Source organism: Plecotus auritus (assembly GCF_963455305.1).
Source record: "Plecotus auritus genome assembly, chromosome: X".
Lineage (NCBI taxonomy): Eukaryota > Metazoa > Chordata > Mammalia > Chiroptera > Vespertilionidae > Plecotus > Plecotus auritus.
The window spans coordinates 27,785,292-27,798,683 of NC_137784.1; the positions used below are offsets into that span (position 1 = coordinate 27,785,292).

Genomic DNA, 13,392 nt, shown 5'->3' on the forward strand with positions numbered 1-13,392 from the left:
TGACAGAAATATACTTACGAGTCTAGGAAGTGCATAGAGTCCCAAACAAGAGGAACTCAAAGAGGCCCACACCAAGACACATACATGCCAAATGTTAAAGACAAAGAGTGAATCTTAAAAGCAGCAAGAGAAAAGCAGTTGGTTACCTACAAGAGAGTGTCCATACGACTATTAGCTGATTTTTAAACAGAAACTTTGTAGGCAAGAAGGGAGTGGCAAGAAATATTCAAAGTGATGGATAGCAAGGAACTAGCTTCACAGACAAGAAAAAGCTAAAGGAGTTCATCACCATCAAACCAGTATGACAAGAAATGCTGAAGGGTATTCACGAAGAAGAAGAAGAAGAAGAAGAAGAAGAAGAAGAAGAAGAAGAAGAAGAAGAAGAAGAAGAAGGAGGAGGAGGAGGAGGAGGAGGAGGAGGAGGAGGAGGAGGAGGAGGAGGAGGAGGAGGAGGAGGAGGAGGAGGGGAGGAGGAGGAGAAGGGGAGGAGGAGGAGGGGAGGAGGAGGAGGAGGAGGAGGAGGAAGAAGAAGAAGAAGAGGAAGAAGAAGAAGAAGAAGAAGAAGAAGAAGAAGAAGAAGAAGAAGAAGAAGAAGAAGAAGAAGAAGAAGAAGAAAGAAGGAGAAGGAGAAGATTAAAAATATGAATAATAAAATGGCAATAAATACAACAATTGAATCTAAATATAAATTAACAAGGAATCTAATGAATAAAATAAACTGATGAATAAAATAGAACCAGAGGAGGAAGCTATTCACCAAATAATTTATGTGCATTACCTATGGACACAGAAAATAGGATGATGAAAGCTTGGGGTGGGGCAGAAAACAGGTGGAGGAGGGAAATGGGGGAAAAGGGGGACATATATAATACTTTCAACAAAGAAGATTTTAAATATATATATATATATATATATATATATATATATATAATCACTAACAGTGTGCTCAGTGATGCATAAGTTATTTTAATGATGCTTATTGCAAGATGGTTACAGTAAACATTTTAACTGAAATGCTGAGTTGTTACTGCAAAGGAAAGGTGATTTTACATTTTCACTCCGTATTCATCTGTTCTGTTTGAAGTTTTCGAAAGCCATTCAAAACAATTTGATATCTCAAAATATATCTGAAAGCATCATATTATCTTGAGAATTTGTTCAAACTGATTAAGGGAAATACAGTGGATTTCATTGATTTTCTGTAATGTGTTGCTGGGACTAGGGAAATAAAACTATTGAAAACATTATCTAGAGTGCTACAGATTGACATTTATTGAAATGATTATTTACATGATGCTATTTATGGAGGATTGTTACAATTTTTGGAAACACTTTCTCTTCCTGGGAGAGCTTTGTCCTTTGTCAAGTTTGAGATCTTTTACTTCTGTTAATGTTAAAGGCTATACAACTGGAAGTCCTGCTAGGGTATCACACACAGAGAATTGCTTTTAAGATATAAATATACCTTATTTTATTATCTTTGGGTGATAGGCACACAATGCAATATACAGATGATGTATCATAGAATTGTACATTTGAAACATATCATATTATTAACCATTGTCACCCCCAATAAATTTAATGAAAAATAAAAAAAATAAAGGGCTCATCTGATGAGGTTAGGATGACCTAAAATTTTTCTTATAATTATTATTTTTTTCTGGTTAATGGGGTACTAGAATAACTGTTAAGAGTATACAAAGAAATTTGTTTGTTTACGAGAGCCATGATTTACGCCATTAAAATGTTCTGGGAATATGATTTGGGAAAAATGTGGTGAGAGGTCAAGATTTGGCAATCCATGGGCATGTTAAAAGATGTATAGGAACTCTCTTGGATGAACTCTCCTCTGGCTTCAGGCCAAAATTGCTTGCCTGTCAACCCCCTGAGTAGTTGCAAGGCCCTGGCTCGGGAGAATTTATTTGGAACCTTTCTTCTTCCTCCTCCTCCTCCTCCTCCTCCTCCTCCTCCTCCTCCTCCTCCTCCTCCTCCTCCTCCTCCTCCTCCTCCTTCTCTTCTTCTTCTTCTTCTTCTTCTTCTTCTTCTTCTTCTTCTTCTTCTTCTTCTTCTTCTTCTTCACTGGTGTTTCATCTAGCATAGCACCTACTGCTGCCTTAACTTGCTTTGGAGTGTTTTCTTTTCTCTTTTGGGGGGGGGGGGCTTTGATTATAAGTCATGACCATCATGTGACCACACACAATCCTCTCCATCCTCAGCAGAAGTGTCAGGATTTGCATCTCAACTAGAGTCTCCGTGCTGCTCCTCAACTTGGTCTCTCTTTTTCTTGGTCTTTGGTTGGGTGTAATTCTCCACATTTTTATCTTCTGTCTCTTTCTTATGTTTCTTTCACCTTTTCTTTTCTATATGGATCTTTGGAAGGTCAGGTTCTGCAACCAGAGCCTGTGGCTTATTGTTTAGTTCTGCCATCAGCTTGACAAAATACTCCTGGATGGTGAAGGCACTGGCGATCGCAGTGGAGGTTCCATTCCATCTGGAGTGGCAAGGCTGAAATAATCCTCAGGAGTCTTTTCACTCTGTCTTTTCCCAAAAATGCAGTCAAGGTTTGTTTTGTTCTTAGATGATAGATCCTTCCCTTTTGTGAATATGGTTCTTGGAGATTTGGACTTTTCTTTAAGTCTGGAAGATTTATTTTCCTTTTGTCCTAGGGGGAGATTGCTGATTCTGGCCCATAGCAACTGCTCAGTTTAGCCAGAAGCTGGTTGAAATCATACTGATGAGCAATCCAGTTATCTTCATTATTGATCATAGCTCCAAATCCCAGGCTGTGATTTTTTAAAAAATATATATTTTATTGATTTTTTACAGAGAGGGCTAGAGTGTTAGAAACATCGATGAGAGAGAAACATCAATCAGCTGCCTCCTGCACACTCCCTACTGGGGATGTGCCCACAACCAAGGTACATGCCCTTGACCGGAATCGAACCTGGGACCCTTCAGTCCGAAAGCTGACGCTCTACCCACTGAACCAAACCGGTTAGGGCCAGGCTGTGATTTTTAACTTGAACTTTAATGTGATCTATGGCTCCTTTGCCTTCACTGCAATGGCCCTTTTAAATTTCCATATGCATTTTAATTAAATTTATTGGAGTAAAATTGGTTTATAACATAAATTTCAGTTGTACAACTTTATAATGCAACATCAATATATTATCTTGTGTGGTCACCATCTGAAGCCTAGTCTACCTCCATATGCATTTTTGAATTAGCTTCTCTATTCCTGCAAAAATATTGCTTTTTTGAAATTTATTGAATTCATAGATTAATTAGAAAAGTTGCGATCTTTACAATATATACTCTTCTCATCCATGCACATAATCTGCCTATCTAAAAATGTTAGCTCTTTTTTTGCTATATCAATAAGCTTCTATTATTTTCTTCATTATGTCTGACATCTTTTATTAGATTTATTCCTAGGTGCCTTGTAAATATTATCAATGCTATTTTTTAAAAGCAGGTCTAATTGGTTGTCTACATTTTCTAATACTATGGAATGGCAATTTATCACTTGCAAAGTTATGAATATGCTTTAGGCAGAACAACCTGTGATAGTGCAGTACCTCTGGGCTAGAAACAGTAGAGAACTCATACTACCACATGCCTGAAGGAGATGGCTACAGCTCTTTGAGAGGATCTGTGGATTCCCATAGAGGAAAGCAGGCAATCCACAGGAGCCTCTGGGAGGTTAGGAGGTGAACCAGGCAAATCAGTATTCTGCCCTCACTATTTTTGTCTTCCAGTTTCTTGCTAGTATCTCTCCTTGGCTGAACTCAACTCAAAGATTTATTCCTAGGTGCCTTTTAAATATAATCAATGCTATTTTGTAAAAGTAGATCTAATTGGTTGTCTACTTTACTGAGTCCACCAATCCAGATGCTAACCACTTCCAGAAGCACCCTCATAGACACATCCATAAATAACATTTAACCAGCTATTTGGTCATCCCTTGGCCCAGTCAAGTTGCCATAAAATTAATCATCACAGTAATTTACACATACTAACTCAATCTTCACAACACTCCTATGAGATAAATACTTTTATATTTATCTTATAAATGAAGAAATTGAGATACAGACAGGTTTAGTAACTTTACTGAAGTCTCATAATCAGTAAGTAGGGGAGCTGGGCTTTTAACCTTGGCTGACTGATTGCCAAATCTATACTCCTAAACATATCCCCTTACGTTTTATCTGGTGATTGTGAAATAACATTAATAACACCAATTAATATTGCACTACTCTTTCATACCAGATAAAATTTTGATTGAAACTATAAAATAATGTGGGGATAACTTACATATTTATGTTATTGTGTCTTCCAAATGGCAGTCTATCTATTCATTTAAATGTTCTTTAATAAGAAGCTTTACAATTGCTTCTAAAAAGGCCTTGCAAAACTTTGTTAGATTTATTTTTAGCTATATTTTGTTGCTATTGTGAACTGTTATCTTAAATAATTATAGGATTTACATGTGTATAGATGAGATTGTACTTGATTTTTGTATATGTTCCAGCAAATTTGCTAAACATTCATATTCATTATGTAAATGTAACTATAGTTACTTTTGGGTTTCTATTTAGACAATTATCTTCAGCGAATACAGATAATTTTGTGTGTTCCTTTCCAATCATTCTATTTTTGATTTGCTTTTCCTTTATATGTGCTACCAGCTGAGTTCTCCATTACAATACTCAACAGAAGTTGTGATAACAGGTATTCTTGTCCTAGTCATTATCTTTAAAAGTAATATATATATTTTTTTCATTTCACCATTGAGTTGGATGTTTTTTTTTGTTGTTTTTTTTTTAAGTTCCTTTATATACCAAATTTGCTGGTAAATTATTTTTTATAAAATGTATTTAAATGTTACTGGAATTCATACTATTTTTTCATTAATTCTGTCACTGAGGTGAATTAACCTAATTTTAGTATATTTTATGGTTTTTTTCACATTGCTTGATTCAATTTGTGTCTTACTTTAGGAAACTACAAGTGGACAGATGTTCAGTTGCAAATTATTGAGAGAGTAGTCTATAGGAGGGAAGGGGACAGAACCAAGCAACGATATGCTCTTGGAATACCAGTCCACAGATTTCCTGCCTTAAGACAGGTGGGCTGAGTTTTTGTAATTTAATCAGTGGCTGTTCCCAGTAGGGTAGCACATGTACAGGGCAATTAAATGGCAGGGCATGGCCACACCATGTTTTTGTAAATAAAGTTTTATTGAAACAATGAAACACAGCAGTGCTCATTCATTTACATATTGTCTATGGCTGCATTTGTACTATACGGGCATAAGCTAGTAGTTACAATTGAGACTATCTGGCCCAGAAAGCCTAAATTATTTGCCATCTGGCCCTTTATAGAAAAATATTGTAAACCCTTTTTCTAGATTCATGTTGAGATTGTTTTTTTTAAAAAAAACACACAATTTCTTTTCTTTATGGTACCAAGTTTATAATAATTTTGATTTTTTAAAATATATTTTTTATTGATTTCAGAGAGGAAGGGAGAGGGAGAGAGAGATAGAAACATCAATGATGAGATAATCATTGATTGGCTGCCTCCTCCAGGCCCCACACTGAGGATCAAGCCCACAACCCGGGCATGTGCCCTGACTGGAATTGAACCATGACCTGTTGGTTCATAGGTTAATGCTCAACTACTGAGCCGCATCGGCTGGACATAATTTTTATTTTTGTATTAGTATAATCAAGTGGCCTATTCTGTATTCTTCTAGACTTTGGAATATTTTGAATAAGTTGGTATATTTTTTCTTAGAGCTTATGGGTACAACTTGGAGTCTTGAATTTGTGGGAAAAATTTAAAGCTCTAATATAAATTTTTAAACTATTTAGCTATTTTAAAAGATTATATTTTTCATATACTTTTGTGACAATATTATTTAATGATATTTTTATAAATGTGTTTGCAGGAGCTAAGTTTTATATTTATTGACAGGTAATTATTTCATCTTCTCGACTTTTTTTTTTTCAACATTTTTAATGTCCCCCTTCTTTTTATAATGTTTTATTTTGGCTTCCCTACTGTTTTATCACTTTTATTAATCTTTTCAAATTATTAATATTATTGATTTTGTATGTATTATTTTGATTTTCTAATTGTATCATTTTCTTATTTGTTTTTAATTTATTAAGTTGTCTTTAAACCTGTAGTATGTCTTCATATTACTTACCTAAGATTCTCTTCTTTTTCAAACTTTTTCTGTTGTATGCTTGAATCATAAAGTTCAATCTTTCTGTTTCCCAATATATAGTATTTTTAGTACTCTTTTAAAAACATGTTTTTATTGATTTAGAGGAAGAGGAAGGAAGAGGAAGAAAGAAACATCTATGTGAGAAACATTGATTAGCTGGCTCCTGCACACCCCCTACTGGGGATTGAGCCCACAACCCAGGCATATGACCTGAATGGGAATCACACCAGGGAACTCTAGATGCATGAGAAGATACTCAACCGACTGAGCAACACAGGCGAGGGTTTGTGTACTTTTTTAAATGTATCTATTATCTAACTACATTTCCAGTGTGATTAATTCATTTACCAATGAGGTGTTTGAAATATGTTTATAATTTATAAATATACAAGGCTTCTCTATTTATCATTTATTATTGATTTTAATTTAATTGCTTTGTATCAGAGAACATATTGTGTATGATTACAATTTATTAAATTTTTTTTATTTTCTTCACAATAAAATGTATGGCCATTATAAAGCGTTTCATGTATAATTGAATGACTTTGAGGTTTGGTGTATTTCAATAATTCTGGAAAATTCTCTACCAATATATCTCTAATTGGATTTCCAGAAAGAGAGGATAAAGAAGATAGAAGAACATTATTCAAACATATTAAGCCTTCTTATTCTGTCTTTAACTTCTCTTAATAGTAATATATTTACTACCTTTTTTTCTCTATTATATATTCTGGATACTTTTTTCATATGTATCAATTATTTTTTTTACCTCTATTGACTCTATTGTTTAGCTGATCTTAGGCATAGAAGTTCAAATTTTATAGTATTTAAATTTTGAGACAGTCTATTTGATTTTTTTTGTAATTTGTTTAATTATTTTTATAGGTTCTTGCAGGTAATTTTAATTTCTTCTTTTATTTCTTTAGATATTTTAAATAAATTTAATGTGTTTGATGATTCCTACATATGAATTTTTGTGTATTTGTTTCTACATTTTTTTCAGACTTCATCTTAGGGCCTCATTTCCTTATATTCTTTATAGAGTTTTATCTATCTGTATAAATTCCTTGCAGTACTGTATTTGTGTGGATATTCCTTGGGGTTACACACAGCCTTGGGGTGAATATTATTCCTCCAGGAGGATTCATATTTCCTTGCAAGTAGTGTGACAATGAGCTTCAGATACTCCTGTTCCAAAACAGTGTATGTTTAGAAATGCTGGGCAGAAGGAGGATATTTCCCCCTCCTTCTCCAAGCAAAAGTTGAGTACATGGCCTCCACTTAAAAGCTGCCTTCTAAAGTCGCTCACTTCTTTTTTTAAAATAAATCTTTATTGTTCAGATTATTACAGTTGTTCCTCTTTTTCCCCCCCATAGCTTCCCTCCACCTGATTCCCCCCCCCCACCCATGCCCTTAACCCCCGCCACTGTCCTCATCCATAGGTGTAAGATTTTTGTACAATCTCTTTCCGCACCCCTCACGTCCCCTTCCCCCCTGAGAATTGTAAGTCCACTCCCTTTCTATGCCCCTGATTCTATTATATTCACCAGTTTATTCTGTTCATCAGATTTTTTATTGACTAGATTCACTTGTTGATAGATATGTATTTGTTGTCACTTCGTTGTGCATAATTTTTATCTTTACCTTTTTCTTCTTCTTCCTCTTCTTAAAGAATACCCTTCAGCATTTCATATAATCCTGGTTTGGTGGTGATGAACTCCTTTAGCTTTTTATCTGTGAATTCTTTATCTGACCTTCAATACTAAATGATAGCTTTGCTGGGTAGAGTAATCTTGGTTGTAGGTTCTTGCTATTCATCACTTTGAATATTTCTTGCCACTCCCGTCCGGCCTTCATAGTATCTGTTGAGAAATCAGCTGACAGACGTAGGGGTGCTCCCTTGTAGGTAACTAACTGTTTTTCTCTTGCTGCTTTCAAGATTCTCTCTTTGTCTTTTGCTCTTGGCATTTTAATTATGATGTGTCTTGGTGTGGTCCTCTTTGGATTCCTTTTGTTTGGGGTTCTCTGTGCTTCCTGGACTTGTAAGTCTATTTCTTTCACCAGGTAGGGAAAGTTTTCTATCATTATTTCTTCTAATAGGTTTTCAATATTTTGCTCTCTCTCTTCTTCTGGCACCCCCATAATTCGGATGTTGGTACACTTGAAATTGTCCCAGAGGCTCCTTACACTATCTTCATATTTTTGGATTCTTTTTTCTTTTTTTTTTTCTGGTTGGGTGTTTTTTGCTTCCTTATATTTCAAATCTTTGGTTTGATTCTTGGGGTCCTCTAGTATACTGTTGAATTTCTGTATATTATTCTTTTTTTTTAAATATATATTTTTATTGATATTTTACAGAGAGGAAGGAAGAGTGATAGAGAGCTAGAAACATCGATGAGAGAGAAACATTGATCAGCTGCCTCCTACACACCTCCCACTGGGGATGTGCCCGCAGCCAAGGTACATGCCCTTGACTGGAATCGAACCCGGGACCCTTCAGTCCGCAGGCCGACACTCTATCCACTGAGCCAAACCGGTTTTGGCTGTATATTATTCTTTATTTCAGACAGTGTATGCTTAACTTCTGACTGGTCCTTTTCCATTTTTTTTGGCATTCTCATTAAGATCCTTGAAAGTCTCACTAAGCATCTCAGAGGTCTCACTAAGTTTCTTGGCAGTTTCTAGAAAATTCTTGAGTAACCTTATAACTGTGGTTTTGAACTCTATATCCAGTAGTTTGCTTTCCTCCATTTCTTTCATTCGTGACCTTTTTCTTTGTCTCCGCATTTTGGTTGTTTCCCTGTGTTGATGGAGGGCTTTGTGTGGTAGGTGACCTATAGGGCCCAGTGGCTCAGCCTCCCCAATCACCTGAGGTGGACACTCTTGGTACACCCCTTTGAGGGCTGGGTGCACAGTCTTGTCATAGTTAATCCTTGATTGCTGTTGGTACACTGGGAGGAATTGACCTCCAGGCCAATTGGTTGTGAGGATCGGCTGTGTCTATAATGGAAGAACTGCTGTGCTGGAGACACCCTTATAGGGCAGGACTTGCTTCAGTGGGGCTTTGGTGCTCACTGAGTCTGCCTCTTGAGTGTGTCACTTATGTATGTGAGGAGTTGAAATCTGGTGTCGTCTCACACTGACCTCTAGGTACACTGGTTCCTGGATCTCCAAGGAGGTGCAAGTCAGCTACTGTCTGAGGCCACCCAGCAGGAGCTACAGGGAGATCTGCAGATTTCTCCTCTTTTCTTGGGGTTTGGAAGTTTGGAGATGTCTGTCCCAGCTGTAATTTCTTAGGTTAAGCTGAGAAAGGGCAGGCCATTCATATGCAAAAGCCACTGCATTCAGCTCAGGCAGGTTTGTAAATTGGGTGGGGCAGGGTCTCAGGGAATCACTAGGGCATGGCAAATAGCAATGGCTGCCAGTCAGCCCTCTCTTCCTCTCTGCATTTTCATCTCTGTGTTTCCTCGTCCCGCATCCCACGCCCCAGCACAGTAAACAATGATTCCTGCGCGCACCTTTGAGAGAAAGCCAGCCTCACTTTCCTACCTGATGCTAGACAGTCCAGTTTCTCCCCGAATGAGTCTGGGTCCCCTGAGTCTCACCAGAAACTGGAGTTCAGAGGAGTCGGGAGATTGTATCTCCCTTCCAATTGGAAAAAACAGTGCACCCAGTCGTCAGCCCTATTTGCGCACGCCTCCGTACCTGTGCTTTTCTGAGTCTCTGCACCTCCTACACAGTCTCAATGAGCTTCTTTCTTTCCTTCTAGTTGTAGAACTTCTACTCCGCCAGCTTTCCCATGGTTCTGGGTGATAGTCGTTTTGTCTTTTAGTTGTAGTTTTGGTGTGGTTGTGAGAGGTAGCATGTACAGGTATATACCTTATGCTGCCATCTTGGTTTCTCCCGCTCACTTCTCTATAGTTCATCTTTCTATTTCTTTTTGGCATTTGAGAATTCATTACTTTTTTTAACTGAATTATGACTAAAAAAATTCTTATGCATTGTTGTGGTTTTCCATGATAGGATTGTTCAACATACTAATAGAAATGGACTCCTTGATTTGTTTAATACAATGATATATTCAGTTTCCAAATATACCATTTCATATTTAATATTACACTTCTAAATGAGATGGGCATATTATTTTGTTTCCCTATTATCTTTTAAATGTTGGATTATCAAAATCAGGTTGGGGGATGGGAATATAATAAAATAATAAATGATTAACAACAGAAAAATATTAAGGCTAATCCTATAGAAACCCTTCATCTATGCTTTGCCATTGAAAATTAATGTCAACAATAAAAAATAGTAAAAAAAATTAAAAAGCAATGTATACCCTTTTTAACTGTGTTGTTTTTTTAGTTGGAGCCTGAACTATAAATTGATTGCATGAGCCAAAATTATTACCCTCTTTTCCAGATGATTCTGAAGACAATACCCATTGGTAAACAGGAGAAGCCTAGAATTCTACACCCTAGGCTCCCTGCTTTCTTCCTGGAGTTATTTTATTAAAACCTATGACAGTCCATATACTAGTAATAGTTATCATTTTATTGAGACCTCATATGATCCCAACACAGCTCATTATTTTGTATCTATTCCATTCAATTAATTTTTTGAGCACCAACTATGTACCAGGTACTATTCTGGATGTTGGGGATGCAACAGTGGGGAATAAAAAGACATGCATCCCTGTTCTCATGTCATTTAATTTCTAGGTGGAACAAGACAGACAATAAAGTTAATTGCATAGTATATTAAAATAAGATAAGTGCAATGGTAAAAATAATGCAGAGGGTTCAGGGAGAGATTACAGTTTTTGAAAGTTTTATCAGGGAAGAAATCAAGCCATCTTACAAGGCAGGAGGAATGAAGTTCAGATAGGTGAGTAGTGCCCAAAGTCACAAGCCAATTATGGCAGAAAATGGGATTGGGACCCAAGCTCAGGTTCTTTCTATCTCAGTCTTAATCTTCTTATGGCTTTTATATTGGCATTCACAAACATCTCTAAGTATTAACCAGGCCCAACCCTGCTTAATTTTCAGAGATCAGATGACATTAGCCATATTGAACCCAAGAGTAAAGAGTATACAGATATGACACGCTAATAAATCCTGGCTCTAGTTAATAGTCACACAATTTAGAAACAAAACTGGGACCACTGAGGCCTGAGACCTCCAGACCCTTTCATGGATCATGACACTTCTTCGTAGTGGCCTTTCTATCCAGGAGCTGGTTGTGGGAGGTGTGTCCTCTCAATGATTCCCACAGAAGGTTGACCATTCTCCCTAGGTTGCCTCATCTTTGACAACCTAAAGAAATCCATCACATGCACCCTAACCAGTAACACCCCTGAAATCACCCCCTTCCTGTTCTTCATCATCTTCAGCAATTCTTTGCCTCTAGGCACCATAACCATCCTCTGCACTGACCTGGGCACTGGCATGGTAACGGCCAAACTGCTTTTTTAATTACCATAATCTTAGAAAATATTTCAGGGAAATTTCCCTCTTTTATGTTTTTTAGAATGATTTTTTCTAGGAAGAGTTTCCAGGTTTGTGGAGGTGTTCTTGTGATTTGATACCCACCACAGGTGTGTTTCATATTAGATGACAGTTTGACATTAATGTCGAACTGTGAGATTCTTCTGTCTCACTAGAGGTAGGAATTTGGATCTCCACTCATGTGTGGCAGAGTGTAGGATTTAATTTCTCAGAGACTTCTTAATTATCTCCCAGACAGAAGACTGGGCAGGTGACAATTGTCCTTACTGCCTCCCTGCCCCAGAAAGTGTAGTTTTCCAATCCCCTTTAATAGCTGTCTGCTGGCATTTCAGTCCCATTTCCTCACATGAAATTTCATACAGGCATAAGACCACATCCTCGGTGGGCATCACCACTCCACCCTTGTGCAACCAGAGCCTATTTTCAGGCTTGATAGCATTCTGAAGCACCATGGGATCAGCCTGCAAAGTTAACACTGTGGTACTGACTTGCCTTTCTACTTCTGGAAACTAGGGATACCTTTTTCTCTATGTATAACTAAGCTGTGAATGAACAATTTTGTCTAGGACTTTCATGTCCCAGGAGTTTGAGGGGCATCAGTGCTATTCATTAGGCTGTGCTACCAGAAGCAGGCGACCTTACATTTTCTGCTAGTTGAAGGGAGGCTATTGAAATGCTGCCCAAATCTCTTTATCAGAAAATGGGTGGTGGGGGGGAAATACTGTCATTTTACCTAATGGTATCATATGGGAGAATGACCTAAATCATTATAAAATCACATTATTCTATGAAAAGTGTTCTAAATGGATGCCACAGGCATTGATACTTTAATTTTCTCTTTTATGTTTTTCTCCCTATAATGTCTACTTTTAAAACCCTGGCTTAATGCCCACAAATGTAATGGTTTTCACTTATGTCATCTTCTGATTATTGCTTTTCATGTTTCTAAGTCCAGAGGAAATTTTAACACAAGATTTCACTTCAGTACTATCCTCAAACACGTGCTTGAAAAGTAATGTGATTTCTATTATAATTGTTCTGTCACTATAGATGACAGTCCCAAAGGAATTTTGAGTTTTTTTTCCTTCACTTATAAATTCACTTGTTATATATACACATACCATATATAAATATTTATCTGTCTTCTAACTGATTAAATGGATATATACTAATAGTGATAAAATTAAACTAATACAAAATTTGCTGCATTATGATGAAAGCATTATCTCAGACTGTGCTTCCTACTCCCTTAAGGACACTTTTAATCTCATTGTTGCTGATACAAGCTCTGCCTTCTCACAAAAGAAATTCACATGGTAGGACTTCTATATTCACTGACTTTTAAAAGATCTTTCTATTTTTTAAAAACCACTATTTACCCAAAGTAAATGCATTGAGATAAGAACAAATATTGATACTTGAAATCTTCTAAGAGAGTAGATCTGAAAAGTTCTCAATACACACACCGCAGTGGTTACTATGTGAGATAATGGATATGTTAACTAACTTGACTGTGGTAATCATTTCACAATATATATACATATATGTATACCATATTATCATGTTGTATGCCTTAAATATATACAATTTATTTATCTATTATACCTTGGAAAAGTTGAAAAAAATGAAAGAAATAAACAATCCTTAACA

At 36.6% G+C, this 13,392-nt stretch overlaps 1 pseudogene across 1 annotated transcript; it reads right to left on the reverse strand.

Annotated features, from left to right (window-relative positions):
- Positions 1-2,014: 2,014 nt before the first annotated feature.
- Positions 2,015-12,194, reverse strand: LOC308239566 (PIN2/TERF1-interacting telomerase inhibitor 1-like; annotated as a pseudogene). The gene is made up of 2 exons: positions 12,010-12,194; positions 2,015-2,783 (listed from the first exon to the last, which is right to left on the reverse strand). The product of its transcript is annotated as a PIN2/TERF1-interacting telomerase inhibitor 1-like (transcript).
- Positions 12,195-13,392: the final 1,198 nt, after the last annotated feature.